Source organism: Humulus lupulus, chromosome 2, assembly GCF_963169125.1.
Source record: "Humulus lupulus chromosome 2, drHumLupu1.1, whole genome shotgun sequence".
Taxonomy (NCBI): Eukaryota; Viridiplantae; Streptophyta; class Magnoliopsida; order Rosales; family Cannabaceae; genus Humulus; species Humulus lupulus.
The window spans coordinates 258341577-258349382 of record NC_084794.1 but is presented as its reverse complement, the minus strand read 5'-3'; positions in this window follow the sequence as shown (position 1 = coordinate 258349382).

The window sequence follows — 7806 nt, the reverse complement described above, 5'->3', positions numbered from 1 at the left end:
AATTAGCAATAAAGTTCAAGAAACAATTCAAGGCCATGGTAGGCGTCAGACCCAAAGCCTCGACCTCAATTATTGTTAGACAGCAGCTGGGAGAGTCATTAAAAAGCTACTTGGCAATGTTTAACATTGAGGTGGCACGAGTCCGTATTGTCGATGACAGTGGTCATCTTATGTTAGTACAAGCTAGGATATTTCCAGGAAGCCCCCTTTGGGGCGATATGCAAAGAAAATTGATAAGGACCATAACTGAGTTCAACAAAAAGGCTCAGCAATTCGTCAATGTAGAGGAGGCAAGTTCAGCATTAAAACTGACCCCTCAGACTATTATAACTACAACGATGAATGTTAACTCAGCCTTGACCTCGGATACCCCCTCAACGTCTCCACCCTCAGGAGACAACCCTTCAAAGAGAAAGAAAAATGAAGGTAATTACTTAGAGGCGGACGGGGGGAAAAAGAAAAAAGGAGATAAGTATTTCTCCATTTACACGGTTTATACCGAGCTTACAGAAACTCGGGAAAACATCTTTACCGCAAATGAAAATCAAGTCCCATTTAGATGACCTGACCCAATGCAAAATAAAAAATAAAAAAGAGACATCAACAAGTACTGCAGATTCCATAGAGACATCAAACATACCATCGATAAATGCAGACAACTGAAGGACGAGATCGAATGTCTGATATCGAGAGGATATTTTGGGCAATATGTGTTGACCTGTGAAATTGGCCAACGGTCGTATGTACAGTATACGACACCTTTTGAATGAAATAAATAAAATAAATGATAGAGTACGATTATCTTAAATAAACACACATGAATTTTATAGTGGTTCAGCCCTGTTCTGATGAATAGTAATAACCTAATCCACTTAGTCTTTAGTATTGAATTACTCGACAATTACATTGTTGAACCAAAGTATTCACTCGTTATCACTTGCCCAGAATTTCTCCCCAAATGTTCTTTAGATCTCCAAAATTCCAGAAAAAGCGATCCAGCAAAGAAACCAAAAGTCCCCCTAAATGAAGCCCTGGGTCCTTTATTTATAGTACCCAGGGGCTATTACATGACCAGTAGTACTGGGATCGTGGTTTGGTACACAATTATCATGTAATGGAGAGACGTGTCCACCTTCCCATGATCATGAGATCATGGGTCTTCTCGTTGTTTCTTTAGATCGTGGTAGATAATGCATGATTGAAACTTCTGTGGAAATGTTAAGTCTCTGTTGGTATATGAGACTTAGGTGCTAGGCCCGACGACCAAAGCTTGGGTGCTAGACCTGTGACCTTGTAGGTGCAGGACATGTTGATCCTCTGGGTGCTAGGCATGTTGATATTCTGGATGCTAGGCCTGTTAATCTTCGGGGTGCTAGGCCTATTGATCTCAGTTTGAACGAGAGTGATTATTTCTCAGTGAAGTGTACTTGGGGGTTTAGGCCGACCACCCTATGAAAAATACGGTGGGCCGACCACCCAGGTCGCTATTGGGCCTGCTTAGGCCAAACACCCTAGGGGTTGAGGTCAGGCCGACCACCCTTAGGGGTCCTTGGGCATACTGGGGCCGACCAGCCTAGGGGTTGGGGTCAGGCCGACCACACCTAGGGGTCCTTGTGCATGCTGGGGCCGACCACCTCCAGTGTTGGGGTCAGGCCGACTACTCCTAGACCCTTGGCCTTGCTTAGGCCGACCACCCCTAGGGGTAGGGGTCAGGCCGACCCACCCTAGGGTGTTTACGCTTGGTCGACTCGCCTAGGTCCTGGACCTATCTTTTTTGCCCGTCGGTCTTTTCTTAATACTTTGTCGTTTATCCCTGATTTGTGATGTCACGTGTCGCAATCTCATTTGCCACGCCATCCTCGTATTTTTTAAGGATAACAATATGTATAGAACAAAAATCTGGCTGAAGCGGCGGCTGGACAGAGGGCAGCTCTTATGCAACCTGCCCAACAAAATATAGCCTCACGAGCGAGGGAAGATGATCGACCTCCCCCAATAGATGGGGAGGATGTGGTAATTATTTTTGGAGGACCACAACCCGCTGGTTCGGGTAGAAATGCCCAGAAAAGATATGTTAACGAGCTCAAGACAGGGGACAGATCTCCCTACCAGCATAAACCGCGAGCTCCAAAACAACAAAGGGTCAAAACTCAACCCGTTACTTTTACAGAAGAGGATGCATCGCACGTCCAGTTTCCTTACCACGACCCTCTGGTCATCACACTCTAGCTCACCAATAAAAAGGTCCTGATAGATAATGGGAGCTCGGTTAACATCCTTTATAAGACCACTTTAGAAAAGATGGGACTCGCACTTTGAGATTTGAAAGCATGTGCAACAACGTTGTACAAATTTTCAGGAGAAGGGATAGCACGGGATCCATCGAGCTCCCAGTATCCTTGGGAGACTATCCAGTCTTGGTGACCAAGATGATGGAGTTTATAGTGGTACACCCCATCTGCCTAAAACATACTGCTCGGGAGACCAGCCTTGATTGGGCTGGGGGCAGTGTCATCTGTTAGGCATTTGGCCATTAAGTTCTCGAAAATCTTGTGGCATTGGGATGGTGAAGGGAGACCAGCTCGCCGCTCGGGAATGTTATAGCATTTCCATGAGAGGGAAGAACCAAACAAGTGCACAGGCAATTGTTGTTATCCGGGAAATAAGTGGGTCTGCCTTTGAAATCAAAGAAGAAATCGACCCAAGAGTAGAAGAGGAATGGACCGATCTCGGACCAATAGAGGAGCTCGAGGATGTAGAGCTCGATGAAAAGGATACTACTAAGGTGGTAAAAATAGGGAAGAACCTCCCTAAAGACGCGAAAGAAATTAATCCACTTCCTGAGGGAAAACAAAGATGTGTTTTCATGGTCGTACTCGGACATGGTTGGGATCAACCCAAACATTATAAGCCATGCACTCAACGTAGACGAAAGCTTCCCTCTGAAGCAACAAAAAAAAAATCTCCTGGACGATGATAGGAAGAAAGCCCTAAAAGAAGAGGTCGAAAGATTAAAGGCAAATCGGTTTATCCAAGATGCCTTCTACCCTGAATGGATAGTCAATCCTATGCTAATTCCAAAGCCCAATGGCAAGTGGCGAACTTGCATTGTTTATTCGGACTTCAATAAGGCATGTCCAAAGGATTTCTTTCCCTTTCCTCGAATCGATCAGCTCGTAGATGCCACTGCAGGTCAGGGAATCATGTCGTTCATGGATGCATACTCTGGATATAACCAGATAGCCATGCATGTGCCTGACCAAGAACATACGAGTTCATGACCGATAAAGGTTGGTATTGCTACAATGTAATGCCTTTCGGGCTAAAGATCGCAGGAGCCACATACACTACAAGAAAAAGACTCTACAACAATGACTTTTGTCGTCGTTGTAGATCAAGAAGTCATCGCCAAAACGGTGTCGATGTTGGTCCGTATGTGTCGCAACCTACAACGACGAAAAAATGCAGTCATCACAGTAGTGTTTTACTAGAGCGACGACATGTCGATCGTAGTAGGGAATCCTTTTTTTCGTTTGGACTGGGATATTGCGACGACATGTCGTTGCGGTTGGTGGTTGTAAAATTTGAAAATTTGAATTTAAAAATCTCCTACAACGACGACATATTGTCGCAGTAGGTCCATTGACCCCCTCTCCCCCCATATACAGCGACGACATATTGTCGTTGAAGAGTGTGTGGGTTTATATGCCTACAACAACGTCATGTCATCACCGTAGTGTCACAAAAACTCATATTTTCGTGTTCAGCGAGCACCCTACGGCGACGACATGTAGTTTTACAATTTAAAAAAAAAATTAATTATATTGATTAGAATTTATTTAATAAAATATTATATATTAAATAAATCAATAAGTATATAAATATATAAAACCAACTTATTTAATTAAATAATAAAACTAAGTTAATAATTAAATAATAAAACCAATTTAACAATATCCATAGTCTCCAAAATGTAAGATAACAAAACATAAGTAGTATTGTCTCCAAAATAAATAAATAAATTACACAAAATATTAATAAGTTCAATATGTCATTATTTGCGTCGAATATTTCACCGCAAATAATGTAAAAATGGTAAATAATATTGGAGGAAAAAACTCGTAGTCATTTTTCGGCAATTATTTGCGACGATACTATTATTATTTGCGGTGAATTATTTTGCTGCAAATACATTTAGGGTTTCTAAATGAGTTATTGAAACGACGTTGTGTGTCTTCTTTGTGATGTTTTTCCTTGGTTATTTGCAACGAACGGATTTGTTGCAAATAATGGGCTCGCATAAACAGAGGCGTCATTTCCGAAAATCCTCTCTCTCTATACTATTTCTCTCTCTCTCTCTCTCTTTCTTTCTCCAAGGGTTACGATCCTCAACCCCAGCCATCGCCCCTACCACCCCCTCCACCGTCGAGTTTCCCACCCCAATCCCTTACCATCGTCGCGCCGGAGAACCTCCATCTCTCTACACTCTTTGTCTCATCTCTCTCTGTGTAAATTTTTTGGGTTCTGCACCTCGACCCCACTCCGGTGACCACGAGGACAACAACAACCACCACCAAAGGCTGAAGGTATACTTTTTTAGTTTTTAAATTTTGTTTTGTATGTTTCTCTCTCTTTTCCTCTGTATTGGCATAATCGGCACTACCCACCACCACCAGCGACTCTACCTATGACCACCACCACCAATGGTTGTCCACTGTAACATTGGACAGAAGTATATTTTCTTTAAAATTTCTTGTGTTTTTTTTGTTAATTGTTAATTAAAATAAATAATATTAGTTATATTGTAATTAGGTTGTGAGAAATTTTTATGGCAATAGTATTTTAATGTTGTTAAATGATAAATATAATTAGAGTTTCAAAATGAAATAATGAATTAGATTATAAATGTTTGTTGTTGTTAAAGTTAGAACACGTGTATAAGTTTATTTGTTTATTGTTGATTTGAATGTTTTATATGTTAATTAGGTTTTTGTTAGTGTATGTTAGATTATTATTTTTTTGTTTTAATATATGATATGTAATATTATTCGTAAATGTATATTGTGATTATATCATCAGACTGTTCTGTGACTGTTATTAACATGTTTTAAATTTTTGGATAGGTTAGAATATAGTTGTTATGCTGCCAAAATTTTGGTAGATTTAGAACATTTGAAAATATAAATTAATTACTTTAATTTATAATTAATAAAACGGTAATAAAAAAATAATAATAAGATTAAATTGTAGGTAATAAAAATTTGACTACAAAAAAATAATAATATCTTATTTATATTATTAGTTAAATTATACATTGAAAAATATAATTAATTTTTTTAATTCATTATTCACAAATAAAATTATCACAAAATATTTTTATTAAGAAAAGTATTATTAAAGATTAATACAATGTCACATCAATTAATAAAAGAACTAATTTATTTTATGATCAATATATAATTAAACTTTAACAAATAAAATAAGTAACAAAATTAAACTATAGGTAGTAAATTTGGACTATCAAAAAAATATTAATTATATATCATAAAATTAAATAAAATCATAATACATTTTTTATATTTGTTTTGCTTTTCTTTGATGATAAGACTTTTTTTTGTTCAAACTAATTCAGAAATGTCATGAAACTTAATTAATCATAAGACATCATAAGACCATTTTTTATTTCTCTTGCTTTTCTTTGGTAGTAAGATTTTATTACCAAAGATAGAATAGAACGACTATTATCACATAGTGATTATTTTTTTAATTATTTGTAATCACTAAATACCTTAGACCCGTTCGGAGAGACTGAGTTGGTAAGGACTCTTAAATATACATTTTCGACTTATCCAAGACTATTTTATCAGCATGGATAGTTTGGGTATGTACTCTTTATATGAAACAATATTAAGAGTATAGATCACACAATATGTACACAATAAACCTGAATGTGATAGGTTCTTACCCTTATAAATATGGAGTGAAAATATGGATTATAGGGTGCACACACACACACGTAGTTAACAATATTTAATTATTATTTATTCGTGTATCGTAGATGCCAATCGATAAGAGTTGGACGTTTTTGAGAAATTGTAATAGTGATGAATATTGGAATGGTCTCCAAGTCTTTATGAAGTTGGCGAAGCAACACAAAGACTGTGACGGAAATATTAGATGTCTATGTCTGAAATGCCTAAACTTGAGGTTCCATCACCCGGATACGGTAGAGGGACATATCTTTTGATGGGGTTTTCAAGAAAGTTATCAATAGTGGATTTTCCATGGAGAGGTGGACGAAGTTGTTGTCAATGAGGTAGTCGAGGATAATGAAGATGCATATGATATTGTCGACGTCATTGACGATTTCATCTTACCAGCAAATACAGAGGAAGCAGATGAGGTGAATGGTAGTTGAATGGGTTAGTATTACGATGAGTTATTCGATTAGATTGAAGCCGAGTTATATGCGGGTTGCGATTGGATATCATCCCTTAACTTTTTGGCAAAGTTGATGCATTTGAAAGTTAAGGGGAAGTGGCCAAACAATTCATTCCATGAATTGTTGAAGTTACTAAAGTTTGTATTTTTGAAAGATAATAAAATTCCTCCAACACACTATGATGCCAAAAAGAAATTGAGTAAGTTAGGGTTGGGATTCCAATCAATTCATGTGTGCAAATATGATTGTTGCTTATTTTACAACGAGCATGCAACTAAAGATTCATGTCCGATATGCGGGAATAGTAGATGGAAAAATGAAAGGGCGAAAGGGAAAAAAGTTATGCATAAACTGATGCGTTACTTTCCATTAACCCCAGGTTAAAACAAATGTATAGCTCAACGCATACAACAAAGGACATTGTATGGCATTATACGGGGAGATCGAAAGAAGATGGGGTGATGCATCATCCTGTTGATGGGGCTGCTTGGAAGGACATCGACGCCAGATGTTGATGCCGTTTTTCGTCAACTTAAATCACAGAGCAATTAAAAAATATAAACTACGGTGCAAACGAATAGTAAAGAGGAACACGAAGATTTTTTACGTGGTTCAACAGTTAAATCTGCCTAGTCCACGAGTCTGTATTATTAAGATTCAGAGTTTTCGGGAAATTCTTCAAGGATGAAATACCCAGAGTTTTCTCTCAAGATCTTCGATTCTCGATCCCCTTACAAATGGTCATTCCTTCTCTATTTATAGGGAAGGTTACAGAGTCCGTTCCCACATATTTCGGGAAGATATTCTGTATATCAATTTAAAATAATGACATTAAATACTATATCTTCTATATACAAGGAAACATCCCCTGAATACCCGAGAATGAATAACAAACTAAATAATATACCCTTAATGTTGGGGTTTTACAACAATAAATATGTTCACACATACACAACGGGCTATCTTAGGTGACTCATTGAATCTTCGAGATCAGCGACCGACCTCGTGACTGTCAAGACTTACGGACTTGTCACGAACTTGTCATCTTACTCCAAGACCTGCTCGAAGCAGATAAATACTATCGAGACTATCACACTCAAGCATGCACTTCTTAAGCTCGGACTGCTCAATCCAAAGGCACTCGATAACGGAGGTATCCCGATGTCATGCCATTTCGAGCCTAGAAAGAATCCCGGGGTTACGTCTTCGAGATTGCCATATTACTTCGGAGGTTTTACAACTGGACCATGCAATGTGTCTCATATATTTCGAGCTCATACCTAACGAATCTAGTATTTTGAGGCCATTTCTGGTCTCGAAATCTGGGTGTAACACCAGACATCCAGAATTTTCAATAGATGCTA